General features: G+C 36.5%; 1 protein-coding gene across 2 annotated transcripts in view; it reads left to right on the plus strand.

Annotated features, from left to right (window-relative positions):
- ZCCHC7 (zinc finger CCHC-type containing 7) overlaps positions 1–22,327 on the plus strand; it is a 249,116-nt gene that overhangs the window by 145,677 nt on the left and 81,112 nt on the right. The window lies entirely within an intron of this gene.

Here is a 22,327-nt window from a genome sequence, read left to right on the forward strand (position 1 = left end):
GGACTTTATATCTATGCCTCCACAGCACTTAGTATTATACACACACAGTTCAGTCACTTAGTCGTGTCTGACTCTTTGCAACCCCGTGGATTGCAGTATGCCAGCCTTCCCTGTCCATCACCAACTCCCAGAGCTTGCTCAAACTCATGTCCATTGAGTCAGTGATGCCATCCAACCATCTCATCCTCTGTCATCCTCTTCTCCTCTTTCCTTCAATCTTTCCCAACATCAGGCTCTTTTCCAATGAGTCAGTTCTTCACATTAGGTGGCCAAAGTATTGGAGTTTCAGCTTCAGCATCAGTCCTTCCAATGAATATTCAGGACTGATTTCCTTTAGGATTGACTGATTTGATCTCCTTGTAGTCCAAGGGACTCTCAAGGGTCTTCTTCAACACCGTAGTTCAAAAGCATCAATTCTTCGGTGCTCAGCTTTCTTTATAGTCCAACTCTCACATCCATACATGACTACTGGAAAAACCATAGCTATGACTAGACAGACCTTTGTCGGCAAAGTAAAAACACACGGTAGATAGTAAATTGAATGAATGAATGGGAAGACAGTGTCCTGAATGAGGACAGTGAGAGATCAATTCTTGCTAAGTTATAGGAATTCCTTGCTAAGTTATGATGTTATAGGAAAGGGTCTTTTTGGAGCCCGCCTTGAAGATAAGGATATGGCATATGCTATGGGATCATTCATATCAATCTGTAGAAATTCAGAGGAATGAAGGTCTGTTCCTTGATGGGAAAAGTCAAGGAAGGGATCCTGAAGGAGGAGGTATCATTTCAGCAGGTATCATTTGAGTTCTAGCAGTAGTTAGGTATATAAAAGGCCTCGGATGAGAAATTGATTTGACCAAAGTTATCTTGCAAATTGGAAGACTCGAGCCCCTGGTAACATGCCATAATGGAGGATTCTGATTAGACTCCCTCCATAGCTCTAAGCAGTCAGCTTTCATCATGACTTGGAGTAGAATGCTTTACTTCTCTGTTGCTCAACTTCAGTTTTAAAATGGGATGATTTTTACATCACAGTGTGTTTACCTGTCTTGCAGGGGTTTTAGGAGGATTAGATGAGATGATGTTAAAGGTATGTATAAGGAAGATCTCTCTTCCCAGTAGAGGGTTATGAGGACTTTGTCTAGGATAATCAGAATGAGCATGAGGTTAAGTCACAGATTCGAGAGGTGTATTGAAAGAGATCCAGTGAGATTTAATCATTGTTTGAGTTTAGGGAATAAAGTGAAATTAGTTCAAGGTTATTATGAAGGTAACAAATTGGAGAGTTTGCAGGGAGGAAGTATCACATGAGTGCTTAAAAATCTGGGCCTTTGAGGTCAGGCTCAGCAATCATAGCACAGAAGTTAGAATAGAGGAAGGTGGCCAGAGATACGTATAGTTAGGACAAAACAGGAAGAGAGAACATGAATCAGTGTTTAAGGTTGGCCCTTGAGAAGCAGAGGAGTTTGCAAGACAACAACCAAGGCTAGAGAAGACTTGGCTTATTATTGGATTAGCCTTCCAGGATAATACATAGTCTGTGGACTTAGTACAAAATTAAAATGAGAGACCCTTGTTCAAAAAAGCAGGAAAAAGTACAGGTACAGATACTAATATTTAACACTTTTTCCTTTAAACATATTAGAAGTAATAGCAATGCCTGAGTAACAATATAAAGTTACAAATTACAAAAAAAAATTAGGAGCTTATGATTTTAATACTATAATAATACTTTATCATTGTGATATCTTGATCAATCGTGTGATTTTTCTGCCTTTTTCGCAAATTCATTTTTCAGGTCATCAAAATTTATACTTTTAGTAACTTCATTTTTAATTGATATAATTGAAAGTGATGTCAGTCACTCAATTACAAATAGTTTTTGATAACTTTTAATTTTGAGAAGGATCTTTTTCTGATGTAATTATTACTGGAGCTAGTAAGAGCATTTTATAGGTTTTGACAATATTGGCATACATTTTTGATAATTATTTCAAGATATAAACTTTGAACATCTAGAGCTGATGATATTTACAGAGCAATTTTTCTTAAAACATCTAACTTTGTATAATCAACTTTTGTGAATTTGATTTTAAATGTAAATTTGTATATTGGCATTTAAATACTTTCTCTGCTATTTACTTTTTTAGCTCCTTATTTTATATTGAAATGTAGTTGATTAATGACATTGTGATAGTTTCAGGTGTACAACAATGTGGTTCAGTTACACAGAAACATATGTTCAGCCTCTGCCGTTTCCTATGATCTGCGGGGGCTGTCCAGGCAACCAAAAATGGTTTCACAAGTTGTATAGAATTCACCATGTCTGGTTATGTATTCTATCACTGTATCTTCAATAATAAGGAAAAATTAATTTTTAAGTTGTCTTCTGTGTTAATAATTGGTTCATCCAGAGCGTCATATGGAAATAATATTCTTTTCCATCAAATGCAACAATCTTTAATTTCTGTTTTTAAGCCTGTGTGTTGCAACGTTGCAACGGTTTTCCAAAACTAAATTCTTTGAAGTCTGATAACTCCCATACATGCTAATAACCATGTATTATGATTTTACTTTGCAGTAATTTACTGAAAAAGGTTTACTAATAAGCATTGGCACATCCTGTCCTGGGCAGTCACACTGAGAAGTTAATATTTGTGCATACACCACTGGGACAGGTCTCAAGGACAGATGGGTAAGCAGGCTTTCCGCTGCATAGGCTCGTGAAGAGCCCCTCCTCTTTCCTGGGGACACTTTCACTGTTGTTGCTGCCACTATGGGCTCGGTTGTGGCTGACCCAGAGTGCCTTGCGGTACCCACGACTGCCTCAGGCATGCACATTTGGGCTGGTAAGCCATGGCCAACTGCTCGGTGGATATGCTTACACTTCATATGTTTCCTCTTCTGGTGTTCCACTGTTCCATTGATCTTCAGTTATAAACCATAAGTTCGAAGATAAAATGAGTAAGAATTTCAGGATGGCAGCACAGAGCATCCAGCCAAGCCCAGGCTCCTCCTGAGAGCAGGCTCCTGTGCAGTGGTGAAGTCGCGCCCAGCACACTGTCCCTGTCCAGTTTACTAAAGAGTTTGCTGCCGAGCTGCCTTTAGACTGATTAGTCTATATGACTTTAATAGAGCCCCGACCCCATTAGGGGCCGAAACTGGGTTGTTTTCATGCAGGTGTTGGCTGAGTTTCCTTTAAAAACGTGTGTACTTAGTAAAGACTTGCTGCTCCCCTGGGGGCCTTTGGAAGCTGAACTCCCTAGCAGCCAGAACTGTAACAATTTAATCATTGGGGGTTCTCAGGGGCAGGTCTTTGCAGTGAAATTCAGATGAATTACTCTATTGATTTACTTTATTATTTATCTTTTAGTTACCATTTGAATTTAAAAATTTTGATCTCCTCTCTTTTTTGATTAAAGGGAGAGACTATGGATTATTATTTAGTTCTGACCCTGGTGACTTGATTAATTTATACATTTATACATCACCTATAGGTCCTCAATGCTAGAAACTAGAGGTTTGGCAGTTGCTGATACCATGGATTTCCTCTGTAAATCTTGTACCCACGTGAGAGATTTTTAAAAAAGACAATCAAGAAAAATATCTCTAATAACTTTATTATTTTCTTCTTTAAAACTACAGCAATATTTTTAGAGGAAATTTCTCTAACTAAATGCCTTTTGTCTTTGTTAAAATGAACAGGGCTTTTCAAAAAAGGTAGGAGAGACTTCCCTGGTGGTCCAATGGGTAAGACTTCACCTTCCAGTGTTGGGGGTGTGGATTCCATCCCTGGTCGGGGAGTTGGGATCCAACATGCCTCGTGGCCAAAAGACCAAAATATAAAACAGAAGCAATAATTGTAACAGATTTAATAAAGACCTTAAAAAAATGGTCCAAAAGAAAAATAGACCATACACACAGGCGTGGAAACTGTCAGTGTGTTTGAAAGGTGAAGAAGTCAAACCCACAGACCCCGTTTACACTCAGCTGCTGCTTCGCTTTCCCCAGCACTCGTTCTGTATCGTAAAACGATGTCTTCGGTGAGCTAGATCTGCAGCTACTCCTTTATTCTCTGCCTAGCTCCTTACATTTGGTCAAAGATACTTATATAAGAACTCCCTAACTAGCTGTGACTGAAGTAAGTTACAGGTGAGCAAGATACCAACTCTCTCTATCCCCAGAGTGGCCTGTTAGGACCTGGGGCATTTGGAGCTTCTGGGCCAGTGTTCTAACTGAAAATTCCCTTCTCCATTTAACCTAATGTGCTGTATAAACCTCATTTTCTTTGGACACTGTGACATAAAAAGGGCTTGGAAGTACTGCCTTTAAACTTCAAATCAAGAAATTCACCAAGGAAATGAAATTCCATGTTTAAATAGTTTTTAACCATTTATGTAATCAGTATTGCCTTTGTTCTTTTTCAGTATTTCTTCTCATTTCATCTAAACAACAGGTAATACACTGATGAAATAAATATTAAGAGACTTATAGTCTAATTACTTTTCTTCCAGTTATTGTGTTCATAGGAACCAGAATTTTTTAGTAAATGAAGGAATGTGACTCTTAAAAAATAAATTACTCATGATGCTCCCATACTCCTTGTTTTACTCCCATACTCCTTGAGTGGATTTCAGCCCCAAAAGAAGAAATTATGCCAGTCTATACAGTCTCCTAACAATTAGAAAAGTTTCAATCCTTTGTCATTCTTTTGATGAAAACCAGACAGGTCTATTTGATCACAGCAATCCATTTTCTTTCTTTTTTTTTGACAATACAAATCTTCAAATTTATGCTTGCAACACAGATTATAAACAGAACGTATTTCAAAGATATGTATAATTCAAGAGGAAGTACTGGGTTTTGTAATAGGTTAATGTAAGGTGGTGATTTTTTTTCCCCCAAATCCTTTGATGTATGAGAGAGTATATTTAATTGCATTCATTGTGTTTTTATGAATTTATTTTGGTAAAAAGTTTGGATACCTGAAAACTTAAATTAACTGTAAGAAAGTGGTTGTCTACAAAAAGTACATTGGATTATAAAAAGATAGTAAATCTACACTGTCATAATGAGTGTAATTGCCAGTGCTGTTTATTCTGTTTATCTGAGAGGCTCAGGAACTTTAGGTTCATCTTACTTTATTAGTTCCAGCTTGCTTATCAGAAATTTTTCTTAGTAGCTACTCATTGTAATGACTTGTGCTATTATATTTTATCTGTTTAGAGTTTTTAATAGCAGTATCTTTACTTCTTCATTATTTGTATATGGAAAGTGTAAGTAAGGTAGAGTATCCCCTTGATGCCAAATTCACATCTTTACTCACAGCTGCAGTGGTGAGCTGCCCTCTCCTGGTCATCTGTGCCATCTAGAACTCCCAGAGGGTCCTAGGAAAAGCATTTTTTTGCCAAATCAATATTTTAATTGTGTCTTTGATACTAACATTCTCTTGTTTTGTGACTGCAGCTTTGTAAAACTCTGCTGTAGTTTCTTTTCATCTCTTAGAAAAAAACATTATTGACAGAAAAGATGGGGCCATCTTCTCTCGTCCACATGTTCTTGTGGACTTTCTTCCTACCGTAGATTTTTGCCTGTTCAGTCTTAATGGACACACTCTATGCTGTTTGTTTCTTAACTAAATTCTTAAGATTTACCTTGAATATGTTCTTTAGTATGTTCATCCCTCCTTAGGGAAAAAGATTTTCAAAAGTACTTAAATACCTGGATTAACCAAGATGATCTTTTCATGGAATATATATTCTTAAAGATTGGCATCAAAATTTCCTTAATCCATATAATAATTTCATGTTGGAAATGATTTTACAAAAGATTCTTATTAAAACCAGTGCCTCTGTTCTTAATTTCTCATTCTAGATTTTTTTGTGACTTATTTCTTATAAGCCCATCCATAGTTATTTTACTCTCCAGGCTTGTAAATCTATGGGATTAGCATCAACTTTGGTGCTCATCTAACTATAATACCAGAATAGTGAACAGAACATATTTTAGCATTTCAGTCTCTTCTTGAAAAATAGCTGTTTATTCCTGCCTTAGTTTTTGATTTACCAGATCTTTCTATATACTCTTTTTATTTCATATTTTCAAAAGAAAAAGTGAAAAATGTTCTGGCTTTTATTATAGTTCTCAGTTAAATTTATAGCTTGTTACTAGTGAATATTTTTGTGTAAGACTTTTTATGACGTGTTATTTCTAAAATTCATATACACTTTAATAACTCAGTATATATTAATCTTTACTAAGGAAACATATATCCTTCTAAAAATTCTACAGTTAAGATCAAAAGATTAGAGATGAAAGTCTTCAAACCTTTTCATTTACTAATTACTTTATCTTTCAGATCATTTTATGTCATCTTTTTTGCCTGGCCAATTCCATTGTGTATTATAAATACGCATTTGGAGAAGACTATAGGTACAAAGATTAATTGGGATATTTGAAGATTCCTTCAGGAGTTAGCTAGAATGTATCTCCATTTTCAAGTAAGAACAAAAAAGCTTAGCCAGTTAGTTCAGATCTGAGAGATTTTAAGACCCTAATTCATACTTTAAAATAATTTTTAAAAGATTATCTGAAAGAGTAACATATATTTAGAAAATTTGAAAATCTAGTCAAAATTGTAGGAAGTAGTTATTCACAGTTAGGAACAGATCATATACCATCTCATCTCCCAACTAGTCTGTGTTGTCTTAGTAAAGATTTATACATAGTTAGGGCTTCCCTGGTGACTCAGATGATAAAGAATATGCCTGCAATGCGGGAGCCCTGGGTTCGATCCCTGGGTTGGGAAGATCCCCTGGAGAAGGAAAAGGCTACCCACTCCAGTACTCTGTCCTGGAGAATTCCATGGACTGTATTGGCCATGGAGTGGCAGAGTCAGACACAACTGAGTGACTTTCACTTTATACGTAGCTAAGACCTGACATGAGCTTGGTGACCATGGAGAAATGTGAGCCCAGGATTCTTTAGTTGATATAAAAAAATCTCAAACTTTATAAAATTTCTGTTTGTCTTCAATGGTGAAATCATTTAAATGTTCCAACACCTGATTTTGAGCCCCTGCTGTGTCACTTACTAGTTTTGTGACAAACTTGTTCAGTTTCTTCTGTAAAACAGGAAAAATAGGAAGTACTACTCTCCTTGATGGATGCTTGTGAAAGTTGGAGTATTATGGAAACGTTTTGTGAACGGTGCAAGACACACAAATGTAAAATGGTATTACTTGTGAAAATAAAAATGTACTTAAAATTTTTTTTTAATCTATGCTTGCTGATGCTTCGGATCCCTTAGGAAAACCTGCTGTTTTCTTTAGACCTCTCCATGATAGTTAGTCTTGAACTCTCATCAGAGAAGAAGAAATCGCTTGTGGAAAAGGGTGTTAGAAGACATGTTTGCGGTACAAAACCAGGCTCTTCTATTGTTTGTTGTAACAAAATAAGCTTTGATTTGTGTATTCCCACATTTGAGTTTGTGTTTCTGAATTGTGTATGGCAGTGTAGGGTATAGGAATAGGATAAATTCGGTAGCCTAGGAAACCTGTATCCCATCAGGAGAGAAAACAGATGTTCTTCCTCCTGGTAAAGAACTGCAGCTATCCATTTAGCAATTATGAATCTTTTCCCTAGGTGATACCCTTGAGAAAGGAGCCTTTCAGCAGACAGAATTAAGAAACGTATGACACTACCTTTTTTTTTTTTTTTAAACTGTATGAGACTGAATCTTCTTTTATTTGCCTTCTGCTTTTCATGCCCTCAGTTTTAAAAAGGTAGGTAAAGTGTTCAGTTTGAATCATGTGACTACTTTACGGGACTAAATTCTTTACTTCTTAAGATCAGAGTTGAAGACATTGCCAAAGATCCCGAAAGAATGTTCCCCATTCCCCTGACCCCCAATTCAATTCACCTTAGTTGTTTCTAGGTATGTTTTTACTTACCGTTTTCTACTTTTGAGTTATTTTTAATGAAATGGTATTATTCAAGTCTTGTATATGTTTCTCTGGAAAAGGCCAAATCCTACTGATTCTACTTAGATAATGCCCTGCATCTTCTACCTTCCCCATGCTACTGCTGTGGCAGACTATTACAGTGATAATCTGTCACTGTGCTACTTTTAAGTTCTTTCCACATTGCTATTGGACTGACCTTCCTATGGTAGAGATACCATCATGGCTTTTATGTTTCAAAGACTTTCAGTGGCTCCCCGTTGCCTAGAAATTAAATATAACCTGTTCAGCCTAGAATTTAAGCCTCTCAGTGATTTGGTTGTAGTCTGTTTTTCCAATCTGTATGCCAGAGCACTCTTCCATGAGCCGAACTGTTTCTTCCATGTTTCTCTACCTCTTTGCTTATCTTCAAGTCAGTCTCTCTTTCTGGGACGCCTGTCTTTCTGTCACTCCCTCCCAAATCTTGTGCCACTTTGATATCTTGAAAGTGAGACTTTAGAAGAGTAGGAACTGTTGCTTTCTACAGCAATATGATAAAAAAATAATACCTTAATTCCTTTTTTAAACTGAAAAGATTTAACCTATCTCATTTATATAGTTCATCCAAGAAAATAGGAATGATCTTCCCAAATGCTTAATATGTGAAGTTTCTTTATATTTAAGATTTTTTGAGGGGGCAGGAGTTACATGTCAGAATGTACCTTTATTATAATGAGGGGAAATCAGAGTGTTTTTGTAAGTTTAGTTATAGACTGATAGAAAAGATACAAAACCACAGATGAACAATTCTTAGGTATAGCATATATTAGAAACTATATTCCCCAAATTATGATTAACATTGAGCAACTTAAATTCACCATCTTAAAAAAGAATTTGTAGATTCCAAATAATAGAATTAGAAAACTTTGAGTATGATATGGGTAGATTATCTTTCCTATTACATGAAATGAAATAAAACTGCTAACCAATGTATGCATTTTCTAAAGGCAGATTTTGCCCTCTGTGCTGCTTAGGTATCACAATAGAAATGATTGGTGCCATTAGCTTGCATCCAAAGCAAAATTCATAGCCCACCAAGGCTCTAGGAGGTACCATTGCCTTGTAGTTTATATAAATGTTTGTAGAGCAGCATATACCTTGTTGAGACAGGAAGATCTTTCAGCTTAGATTGGGGTGTGTGAACTAGTAAAAATCTATGTATTCTTACATTTGGGAAACCTTTCTTTGGGAAGAAAGATAGTTCTAAACCTTAGCGCATCTACATACAACATTTTCAGTTGACACCATTAGCCAAAGGAACCATTGAATTTTCCGACATGGCCACCAAATCTCAAACTGGAATGAAAAAGAATAACTAGCCAAACACATATTCTGCAGATGTTTACAGGTCTCACTAAAGAGAGGAGAAAATCCTCTTTTGAAAACCTGAGAACAGTAATCTGGCATTGGGAAACTGGGAGTCCATGACCATCTTCTTTCTCTCATGTGCTTACATTCCATTTCTGAACATCCAGCCCAACACCTCACATTTTGGTGGGCTGCTGTGTGTATGTGTATTTTATATATATACAATGTAATTTTTAAACTTTTTGTTTTTTAATACATTGGACTTAAACCAAAAATTCCTATATACCTTTCACCCAGCTTCCCAATTTGCTGATGTCTTATTTACCTCCATTGTACTCAGTTACATAATCAGAAAATTAACAGTGATATTATACTGTATACTGAGATAATAATATCAGATTTTATTCAAATGTCATTAATTCTATAACTGCCATTCTTTTTCCAAGCCTGGATGAATCCAGAATCCAGGGTTATATTTAGTTATTGTAACTTCATGGTCTTCTTTAGTCTGGCACAGTTTTATTCATTGTTTAATAATATTGCCACTTTTAAGAGTACCAGCCAGTTATTTTGTAAAATGTCTTAGGTTTAGGTTCATCTTATGTTTCCTCATGTTGTAATTTCAGCTGTGGTTCTTTGGCAGGAATGCTCTGGGACACAGTAATGTCCTTCTTGAAAACATACAAGTAAGATATTTATACCCTTATTTCACACAAAAAAATTTTTACTATCAAGAAACTGAAATCTTAAAAATTAGTAAGTATTTTTAAAAGGTATCTTGAGAACTCTAGGAATATGTAATTGTGTTTCTGAAAAATCAAATTATGATACAGGAAGTGTATTTGATTTTACTGCTGTCTGATCATGAAAGAGTTATCTATCATTTTGTTTTCTATAATAAAGGTAGTGGAAATTTTCCCATTTGTTACTCAGAAGATATGATAGGAATATATTGGTAAATAACATTTGTAATTAATAAAAGGTAAGATCTTGGTTGGAGAGAGACATCATCTCATTTTTAAAAATGGTTTCATTGAATTTGTTCTTGAAGATTTCCTCTCTGATCACTATTAACCCATGTCTTTCCTTCTTTCAACCTTGTTCACCTTTCCTGTAGGGTAGTATCATTCATTTAGTTTTCTTCATGTATTCGTTTTGTCATTATCATTTCATGTGTTCTATTTGTGCCCCAACTTGATTGTAAGTTCCTCAGAGCAGAAACTGTGTTTTAGACTTTTTGTTCCCCACAGGGCTTAGCACAGCACACTCTTTGTGAATATTTTAAAAAAAACTCCTAGCATCTCTAAAGTGCTCTCAGAACTAACAGGCTACTACTACAAAATAATGAGAACTTACTGATAAACCGTATTTCTCTACATGGTCAATAATGTTAGGTATACATAGGTTCCAGATCTATCATGTTTTTGTTTGCAGAGAAACAGAAAGTAGTAAACTTCAAAAATCATAAATGTCCTCTTGAGCCCTGTCCTCCTCCCATTATAAAATAAGCAGGATTTCTGCTCCTTCAAAGGATTAATCCTGTTCTCATGAAACTCCACAGTTCTCAACTTTAGCATCACTGTCAGTACCCTATTTATTTGGTTTTTAAGCAAATGTGTTGTGTACTAACTATGTGCTAGATTGGGCATACAAAATGGCCAAACTGCTCTAGAAGAAAGAGAAAGCAGTGCTGAGAATGTGCAGTGAAGATCCTAACCAAGTGTGGGGTCCAAGGAACTGTTTCGTGGATTTTTAAGCTGAAATCCAAAAGATGAGTAACAATCAGTTATTTGAAATAGTATGAAAATTGTTTTGAGCGAAGGAAATAGCACGTGCAGAGGCCCTCTCATGAATGATGGTTTGTTTGCTGTCCTGAGGAAAGGCTCGTGTGGCTCGAGGACAAAGTGTGAGATGAGACTGGAAAAGTAAGATCAGAAATCGCAGACATTGTAGGCCATGTTAAGGTTCTTGGTCTTTATTTTTAAAGCATTTGGAAACTGTTGAAGTGTGTAAATCAGGGGTTACGGGATCAGATTTGCATTTTGAAAAGATCTCTAAGCTGCAGGATGGAAATTTGGTCAGAAGACCTTGAGTAGATACAGAAAGACCAATCAAGAAGCTATTACAGCATTCCAGGAATGAAATGTTGCTAACTTTGGTTAGTGAGGTGGCACTGGAGAGAAATAATTCAATTTGATACAGTTTTAGAAATGAAAATTATCAGAACTTGGCAGGAGGGGGGATCGGGATGGGGAACACATGTAAATCCATGGCTGATTCATGTCAATATATGGTAAAAACCACTACAATATTGTAAAGTAATTAGCCTCCAACTAATAAAAATAAATGGGGAAAAAAAAGAAAGAAGAAAAAAAAAAGAAAATTATCAGAACTTGGTGAAGAATTCTGTATGGAAGCTGAGGGAGAGGAAGACAAGGAAAACAACACCCGGGTTTCTGATTTGTACACTGCATTTATGGGCGCACCATGTACTAAGAAACCCTGAGAAGGAATGTTTTAGGAGGAAGAGTTTGGCTAGGAACCTGTTGAGTCTGAGGTACCTAGGCAGTTGGATTTACAGTAGTGGTCAGATGAAGAGAGGTTTATCTCTGAATCATAAGCATAGCTAGTTAGTCTCACTTAGACTTTCAGCTATTGAAAGAGAATATAGAGCAGTGTTATGTAATATGGTAGCCACTAGCTACATGTGGTCATTCTGAATCAAAATATGCTATAGTCTAAAGACAGCATGAGAAAAGATTGTGAAGTATGTCATTGGTAGTTTTTCTATATCGAGTACATGTTGAAATGATCTTTTAGATAATTAGGCTAAATAAATTATTAAAATTAAAGTGGATATGTATTACAGTTAGGTTTTAAAGGAACCTTATCTTTTAGAGATAGTATGCTGAAATTTTTACAGATGAAATGATATATCTGGGATTTGCTTAACAATAATTCATTAGGGAAGCAGGGGAACTGGTTAGGGTAATAGATAAAATAAGATTGGCCATGACTTAATAGATCATTGAAACCGCATCCATGGAGCTTCTTTATACTGTTTTCTCAACATTTGTATGCTGGAAAATGTCCAAAATAGTGAATGAGTAAGAAAGAGCACATACAAGCATAATACAGTAGGGGAAAAAAAAAAACTTTAATGAGGACTTTAATGTAACTCATGTGTCAGAAGTTCTAAGGGAGAAGCAGAAATTTAAAAGTTTGTTCCCATTATTTATCTTTTACTTTCTTAAGTTCCAGCTAGGTTTGGTGATTTGACCTAGTAAAGGATTTATATTTTCAGATAGCCAACAAGTTGACTTTTTAATCCTTTCTCAAATCATTTGCTCTTACTGTGCAAATTATGTTGAATTCAGTTTCAGCATTCCTGTTAGTTTGGACGTGGGGAAGAAAGCCTTTCTAAAAGTTATGAAGTACATACATAAAACATGAAAGGAAAAGTATGAAGTGAACATTTATGTAGCCATCACTCAGGTCAAGAAATAGGACTCTGACAGTACCTCTGAAGCAATTCCCTTCTGTATCATACCTTTATGTCTTCCCTCCCCCATACATATATTCATTTCTTTTATGTTTCTAGTAATCACCTCCTTGCTTTTTGTTTTTTAAACCTTTTTTAATGATATAGTTTATCTTTGCTCCTTGCATTCTTCATACTTTTACTATATATTTGTGTGTGTGTGTGTGTTAGTTGCTCAGTTGTATCCAACTCTTTGCAACCCCATAGACTGCAGCCCTCCAGGCTCCTTTGTCCATGGGATTCTCCAAGCAAGAATACTGGAGTGGGTTGCCATTTTCTTCTCCAGGGGATCTTCCTGACCCAGGGATCGAACCTGAGTCTCCTGCATTGCAGGCAGATTCTTTACCATCTGAGCAACCTGTAATTACTTTGCATGTTTTCTAACTTATTGGCACTGTCCTATAAGTATACTTCTGAACTACTCGTTAGTCAGCATTATAATCGTAAGATGCGTTCATGTTGATGTATGTGGCCCTAGTTCATTTTTAACTGCTGTGTAATATTCTGTTCTATGAGTGTGCCACTAACACATCCACTTTGTTATTGATGGACAGTTAGATTGTTGGATGTTTTTGCAGTTACCAGTAAAGCTGTTGTGGATATTCTTACACCTGTCTCTTGGTACACACACATGAGAGTTTCTCCCGGAATTCCTAAGGGTGTAGCTAGGAGTGGAATTACTGAGTCATGGGGTGCTCTTCAGCTTTACTCGATTTTGCAGAGAATCCCCACAGGCATGATTGTAGGCGTCCTTCTTCACCTCTGTCCTGCTCATATTCGGGATGTCAAAATTTTCTGTTTTGCGGTTGTATCTCATAGTTTAGATTGCTGATTCTCTGATTATTAGTGAGGCTGAGCATCGTTTCGTATGTTTATTGGATCTTGCATCGTTCTTCCATGTTTCTTCTGTTAATTGCCTGTTCCTATATTTTGCCAACTTTTTTCCTATGTGTTGTCTTTTTTTTCCCTTAGTGATTTATAGAAATTTTTATATTTTCTGGATATGAACCCTTTGTTAGCTATATGCATTACTAACACTTCCTCCCGGTCTATGGCCTCTTTCCATTTTTCTTAATGATGTCTTTAAAAAAAAAAAAAGCATCACTTTTTCTTTGGAAGTAATTTCTAATTTATAAAATGTTGCAAAAATAAAAATAGTATGATACAAAGAATACCTCTATACCCATTATCCAGATTCAATTATTTATGTTTTCCTCCAATTGTTTTATTAATCACACTGTCTTATATGTTTATGTATCTATATATCTGACTGTGTGTATATGTATATTCTGAGCCTTTCTTAAGTTAAATACATCATGTCTGTTCTTTTACCCCTGAATGCTTCAGTGTATATTTCCTAAGAATGGAGATCTTCTCTTATGTAACCATAGTGTAGCTGTCAACTTCATAAATTTGTATTGATACAATTTTATCTAAACTACCAACTATACATCATTTGTTAGTGATGTATGTCTTTTGGTATGTAAAAGTTTTAAATTTTAATGTAGTTATTTTATCTGTCTTTTCCTTAATAGTCTGTTCTTTAAAAATCCTTCCCATTTCTGAGGCTTTAAAATATATTTTTTATTCTTACACGATTAAAAAATTTTGCTTTCCATATTTGGGATTTTAATCCACTTGGAATTTTTTTTGAATATGCCAAGAGATGAATTTTGTATATGGTGAGAGATAAATTTCAATTTTCTTTTTTCCCATTATCTCAGCACCATTGATGGAATAACCTTGGTTCCCCATGCAGTGACACTAGTGTCATATATCAAGTTTACGAATGCATGTCTTTCCGTGAACTATCTATCCATTCATGTACCTGAAACCCACTGTCTTAAGTATTAGAAGGTTATACTAATAATAACTAGGGAAGCAGGTCTCTCTAGCATGTTCTTCTCAAATTTAACATCTACTTCGATGAATGGTTATACAGCAAACAACCCATGTCATCATGACTTCAACAAAATATAGGATATTACGAACACAGTGAAGCCCTTAGTATCCCCCTCCTTGATCATAACCTTTGCTTTCTTCCAAAAGATTGCCTGACTTTAGAGGTAATATTTTCCTTGATTTTCTTTACAGTTTTATCACTGCTGTAGTCCCTGGACTATTATCTGGATTTGCCTGTTTTGGAGGTTTGTGTCAAGGACTTGGAGGATGGGTATTTTGTACGTATCCGCCTTCCTTCATACAACATCATGTGGCTGTGGCTCTCTGTGCTGGCTGTCAGTTAATGCAAGACCCGTCATTTTATGACCGCACCAGGGCTTTATCCACCTGCTGTAAAGGGGCGTTTTGTCTGCTGCTAACAGTTCTGCCCCTAATGTGCGTGTCTTGCGTTTCTTTCAGGAATATACCTAGGACTAGAATTGTTTCATTCTATGGTATACATATCCTCCGCTTGAATAGATGACAGACATTTTTTCCAAAGTGGTTGTACCTGTTTACATTCTAACCAAGAGATTATGAGAGTTCCCATAGTCTGTATCCTTGCCAACACTAAAGATTGTTAGTCTTCTTAATTCTATTTTTGTAGGTGAATAGTATTTTATTGTGGCTTTAATATGTATTTACCTAACAGCAGAAAGAAGTCAAGTAACCTTCATGTTTGTTGGTATTTAGATACCCTCGTTTGTGGAAGGGCTTTTTTTTTTTTCTTTTTTAAGTCTTGCTCAGTTCAGTTCAGTTGCTCAGTTGTGTCCAACTTTTTGCGACCCCATGAACTGAAGCACACCAGGCCTCCCTATCTATTACCAACTCCCAGAGTTTACTCTAACTCGTGTCCATTGAGTTGGTGATGCAATCCAGCCATCTCATCCTATGTCATCCCCATCTCCTCCCGCCTTCAATCTTCCCTGGCATCAGGGTCTTTTCAAATGAGTCAGCTCTCCGCATCAGGTGGCCAGAGTATTGGAGTTTCAGCTTCAACATCAGTCCTTCCAACGAACACCCAGGACTGATCTCCGTTAGGATAGACTGGTTGGATCTCCTTGCAGTCCAGGGGACTCTCAAGAGTCTTCTCTAACACCACAGTTCAAAATCATCAGTTCTTTGGTGCTCAGCTTTCTTTATAGTCCAGCTCTCACAACCATACATGACCACTGGAAAAACCATAGCCTTGACTAGACGGACCTTTGTTGGCAAAGTAATGTCTGCTTTTTAATATGCTGTCTAGGTTGGTCATAGCTTTTCTTCGAAGGAGTAAGCGTCTTTTAATTTTATGGCTGCAGTCACCATCTGCAGTGGTTTTGGAGCCCAAAAAAGTAAACTCTGCCACTATTTCCACTATTTCCCTCTCTATCTGCCATGAAGTGATGGGACCAGATGCCATGATCTTAGTTTTCTGAATGTTGAGCTTAAAGCCAACTTTTTCACTCTCCTCTGTCACTTTCATTAAGTCTTTTGTTAGTTTTCCTATTTATTTGTCTGGACTTGTAGGGGTTTATTATATATTATGGATGTGAATTCTTTATATGTTGGACAGATATCTCCTCCCAGTCTGTGGCTTGCCTTTTTACTCTCTTAATAGAATGTTTTGTTTTTTGATGAACAGAAGTGCTTGATTTCAGTATAGTCAAAATTTATCAAATTTTAATTCATGCTCTATTCTGTACCTACTGTGTGACCTTGGCCAGCTTTGAGCTTTAGTTTACATATCTGTAAATAGTTGGTAATAATATCCATGTCATAGGGTAATTGAGAAGATTAAATGAGATAAAACACTTATTATAGAGCTTTTCACCTAGCAGTGCCTCAATAGATGGTAATTGCCTTCCCCATCATTTAGGGTGTTCATTTTCATACTGTCTTTTGGGAAATTGGGTAGTATTCATGAGCTATTTGCAAATGAATGTTTTGAAAATTAGAATCTCATATAATTATCCCAGGAATTTAGAAGGTGGCCTAAAAGAGTAAATCATAATTAATTTGCCCAGAGAACTAAAATGTAACATTTTCTCTGATGAAAAAGATTTATATTCAGTGTGGGACCCCTGAATAATAAAACTCGTGACTGGAGTTATCCAGAAAACAAGAAGCTATGGTTTAAAACAATCTAAATCCTATAAATAATGCATCATATTTGGAAGCTAGTGGTAGATTTCTTTGCCTCTAAGAAGAAAGCCAGGTCTCTTAAATGATGAGAAATTGCTCATCACACCAACCCAAAGTACCCTCCTCCTCCTTGGAATTTTCTGATGCTTACTGATAATTTTCACTTTGACCTATTTCCTCATCCATTCATTCAACAAATATTTACAGAACACCCCTTATTATGTGACAAGCCCTTTGCTAGGGGAAAGGGACAGAGCAGTAAAGAATATAAACTCAATCCTTACCTGAATAAAGCTAAGAAAAAAAGATTAAAAAGAATATTACAACACCATGCTAAAAAAGCAATCCCATTGTTCTGCTTCTAGTAATGGCAGAACTGTTCATGATGGGTGAACCTTCCCATGCATAATTATACTCTGGACAAAATACCATAATATAAATGTTTATATATATAATACAGTCTTTACACACATCCATCCCTTTTAAAGCATACCTTAATACTTAAAAACATAAAATATCTAAAGGTACTGGAGACCAACCAAAAGCAGGTAGAAACTGGCAGGGAGTCAACTTTTGGGGTAAAGGAACAGAATTGGGTGAGTTTCCTGTTTTTGTGGATTTTTGCCTGAGGACAGTCACTAATTGGTATAGCATGGGAGTGGCTAGAACTCTGAAAGAAATTCAGTCTTAGTGATGTTGGGAATCAGAAGAGAGAGGCTTCTAGAGCAGCTGGACCATGAAGGGGAATTCACAGAGGGGAAAGCCCAACCTATGCATATAAATATTTGCCAAATTTTTGATCCTTGAACAGACAACAGCTCTCTTCAAGGGAACCTAACAGAATCCATAGTCTACAAAGTGTCATTCACAAGGCTCAGGATACCATCCAAAATTACCAGACAAATGGAGAAACTGAAAAATTTCATGCATACTTCAGTTCAGTTCAGTCACTCAGTTGTGTCCGACTCTTTGCAACCCCATAGACCATAGCACACCAGGCCTCCCTGTCCATCACCAACTCCAGGAGTCCACCCAAACCCATGTCCATCGAGTCGGTGATGCCATCCAACCATCTCATCTTCTGTCGTCCCCTTCTCCTCCTGCCCTCAATCTTTCCCAGCATCAGGGTCTTTTTAGATGAGTCAGCTCTTCGCATCAGGTGGCCAAAGTATTGGAGTTTCAGCTTCAACATCAGTCCTTCCAATGAACACCCAGGACTGATCTCCTTTAGGATGGACTGGTTGGATGTCCTTACAGTCCAAGGGACTATCAAGAGTCTTCTCCAACACCACAGTTCAAAAGCATCAGTTCTTTGGTGCTCAGCTTTCTTTATAGTCCAACTCTCACATCCATACATGACTACTGGAAAAACCATAGCCTTGACTAGACCTTTGTTGGCAAAGTAATGTCTCTGCTTTTTAATATGCTGTCTAGGTTGGTCATAACTTTCCTTCTAAGGAGTAAGCGTCTTTTAATTTCATGGCTGCAGTCACCATCTGCAGTGAGCCCAGAAAAATAAAGTCAGCCACTGTTTCCCCACCCATTTGCCATGAAGTGACAGGACTGGATGCCATGATCTTAGTTTTCTGAATGTTGAGCTTTAAGCCAACTTTTTCACTCTCCTCTTTGACTTTCATCAAGAGGCTCTTTAGTTCTTCTTCACTTTCTGCCATAAGGGTGGTGTCATCTGCATATCTGAGGTTATTGATATTTCTCACAGCCATCTTGATTCCAGTTTGTGCTTCATCCAGCCCAGCGTTTCTCATGATGTACTCTGCATATAAGTTAAATAAGCAGGGTGACAATATACAGCCTTGACGTACTCCTTTTCCTTTTGGAACCAGTCTGTTGTTCCATGCATACTTAAGTAAAGGCAATTAATGAACGCTGACTCTGGGATGACCCAGGTGTTGAAATTAGCAGACAGGGATTTTAAAGAAGTCATATTGACTGTGTTCAAGGATGTAAGATACATTATCTGGCGTACAAAAGTCAACCGGATGAGCTTAACAACAGATTGAAAATGTCAGTGAACTTGAAGACCAAAATTATCCAGTCTGTAAAACAGAGAGAAAAAATATTATGAAAATAAATTTTAAAAAGTAGAACCTGAGGGAACTATGAAACAATAAAAGATTAGAAAACAATATAAAAGGTGTCATTGCTGTCTCAGAAGGAAAGAAGAATGAAAATGGGCAGAAAACATATATAATAGGAAAGAACTCCCTAAATTGGTGAAAAAATTGAATATGTTCAAGAGACTCAGCAAATTGTTAAAAACCAAACATGAGAAATTTTTATAAATACAGGGATGATAGATGCAACATGCTTTTAAAGTAAGCACATGAAAACTGTAGTGGTCATATTATCAGATAAGTAGACTTCTGAAACAAAGAGTAGTATTAGAGAAAAACAAAGACATTTCAGGAAAATTAAAGGATCAAGTCATCAGGAAAGGCACAAAAACAAATCTTCAAAATAGATAAAGCAAAATTTGACAGGATTAAAGGGAGTAAGAGAAGTCCACCATCATAATCAGATATATCAATACATATCCCATTTCTCAGTAATTGATCACAATGCTAGATTAAGGGTATAATGCATCATTGTAAATCAACTATACTCCAACAAAAAAGGATAAGGACCTAGTTCAGAATGATACCATCACCCACCTTGATCTAATGGACACATATCGACCACAAAACCCAGTAGCAGAATATGCATTCTTTCCCAGAGTTGATAGAATATTCTAAGAAGTTCTTTAAGTGCTTGCTTTTGCTGCTGTTATTTCTCTATGCCACCACTGCCAGAAGCTGCTTCCATCTCATCCACCTTTAATCCCATCCCACCCCTGGCTCGGAAATCTTACTTGAGTCTCTTGAATTTTTATCACCTGTTTGTTTGGACTTTATGACCCAGCCTGCCGAAGTATTGTTACTTTTATATCAGTCTGTTATTCATTCAGTCTAATGTATGGAATTTTGGAATCTTCTTTCCCATGCAGAGTTATCTCCCATGGATTCCTGCCATTTTAACATACTTTTTAACCTTGGTGTTTCTTAAAATAACTTTTATATTATTTTGTCTTTGTTCTTAGTGTTTCTGATGGGTTCATTTTGGAGCATTTACCATTAGAATGCTGTCGTGAAACCAAAGAACAGAGCAGACTTATATTTTTGTTTTTCTGTGTGTTAGTTGCTCAGTCATGTCTGACTCTTTGTGACCCCAATTGGCAAAATCCAAATAAATCTAGATTTGATGACACTGCTGTGTAACTGTTTTTCTCCTGATTTTTTATATTTGTATTAGAGTTATGTAAGAGAATGTGTATGCTCAGTCATGTCCGACTCTTTATGACACCATGGACTGTAGCCTGCGAGGCTCCTCTGTCCGTGGGGATTCTCCAGGCAAGAATACTGGAGTGGGTTGCCATTTCCTTCTCCAGGGGTCCTGACACAGGGATCAAATCTGGTCTCCTGCATTGCAGGCAGATTCTTTACCACTGAGCCACCAGGGTTCATTTCAGAGCATTGACCATAAGAAATGCTGTGAACACAAAGAACAGAGCAGACTTGTATTTCTGTTTCTGTAGAGAACAGTAACTACAGACTGCTACGTAGAGTACAGAGGAATTTATTTATATATGATGTCAAGCTGATAGGTAAAGAGTCTGCCTGCAGTACTAGAGACCTGGGTTCAATCCCTGGGTTGGGAAGTTCTCCTGGAGAAGAAAAGGCTACCAACTCCAGTATTCTGACACGGAGAATTCCATGGACTGTATAGTCCATGGGGTCGCAAAGAGTCAGACACGACTGAGCGACTTTCACTTGCACGTTTTCTGGTACAGAGAACAGATTTTCAGAAAAACCTGGTAAAATATCCTCTCGGTGTTTACTGACTTATTTATTCATTGATTCAGTCGCGCTGGGCTGGGTCTTTGCTGCAGCACATGGCCTTCTCTAGTTGCCCCACAGCATGTGACTTGGTAGTTGCCCAACCAGAGATTGAACCTGTGTCCCCTGCATTGGAGGGCAGATTCTTAACCTCTCGACCACCAGAGAAGTCGTCCTCTAGGCCTTTAAATATATCTTTTACCACATGTGATTGTACTTAATCTCACATAGACATTTAGTAATGATTTCCCCTCAGTTCCCAGTAACCGATCTTCTTATCTAGCTGGTTCTGTTTCCTAGGCTAAGAATGCTGAGAGAACTCTTTGACAAAAGAGATGAATTCTGACTTCTTTTATTATTAAAATATGCAAATATAAGTAAATGTTCTTTAATATTCTGTATTTAAAGTCTTGCTTTGTAATAAAGATGTCCACTTTGTCCTTGATCCGGTGTGTATTTCTTAAGGTCACAGGGTTCCACTTTCCTCCCACCTTTTAAATCTGTCTCTTCTGTCTTAACCCTTTTGAGCAAGATGTGCGATAATCGTCTTATTTCCAGTCTCTTCTGAATGAATTGTGATATTATGAGCATCAGCTGCACTTTCAGGAGCAGAGAACTTGTCAGTAGAACAAGAACATATTTTCCAATTTCTCCATCAAATATTGGTAAAATATTGTTTGATGGATATAGAGTTTCACTTTTGCAAGATTAAAAAAGTTCTGGAAATGGGTAGTGGTGGTGGTTGCACAGTAATATGTACTTAATGTCTACTGTACACTTAGAAATGGTTAAGATGGTAAATATTACATTGTGTGTATTTTATCACCCCCAAAATGTTTTCATAAAAAGATGGTAAGAAAATTTAAGCAAGAAGGCCTTGAGTCATGACGTTAGTCCAGAGGCAAAATGTATCCTGCTATTGTTTTTAAGAGCTGTGCTGTCTGTTTATAGTTAATGTATAGGAGTTATGTATGATAATATGTATAAAAAGTATTGATAGAACAATGCATTTTCTGTTCTTTGAGGTTCAGAAATCATTTGCAAGAAATAAAACCTAGGTAGCCAGTGTATATCCTCCCTATCCTAAAATTTATATTTTTAAAAAGTATCTTTATAATTTTATATATATCTTATTATCTTAATTTCAGGGGAAACAAATTTTATGTTGTTTTCTTTGTTTTTATTCCTCACCACAAGATTTCACATCTAAATCTTACTGTAGCTTTTCCAAAAACTCCCATTGTTTAAAAACAGAGAACTTTATAATGGAAAAATGGTCTCCTTTTTTTTGCCCTTACCCACTTTAATTTTTATTTTAAAACAAATAACAGAATTTAATAAGAAGCTGATTTATTCTATCCCTACTTTCCCCTTCTCCCCATTATACTACTTTATTCTTGAGTTACTTTTTGTTGTTTTAAGAAAATTGAAGATGCAGAATTTATTATAGGCACCTCAGTGAAATTGTAGGGTAATGGTGATATGAAAAAATAACTGATTCATAAAATTATGAGAAGGGGA

Source organism: Dama dama, chromosome 29 (assembly GCF_033118175.1).
Source record: "Dama dama isolate Ldn47 chromosome 29, ASM3311817v1, whole genome shotgun sequence".
NCBI classification, from domain to species: Eukaryota; Metazoa; Chordata; class Mammalia; order Artiodactyla; family Cervidae; genus Dama; species Dama dama.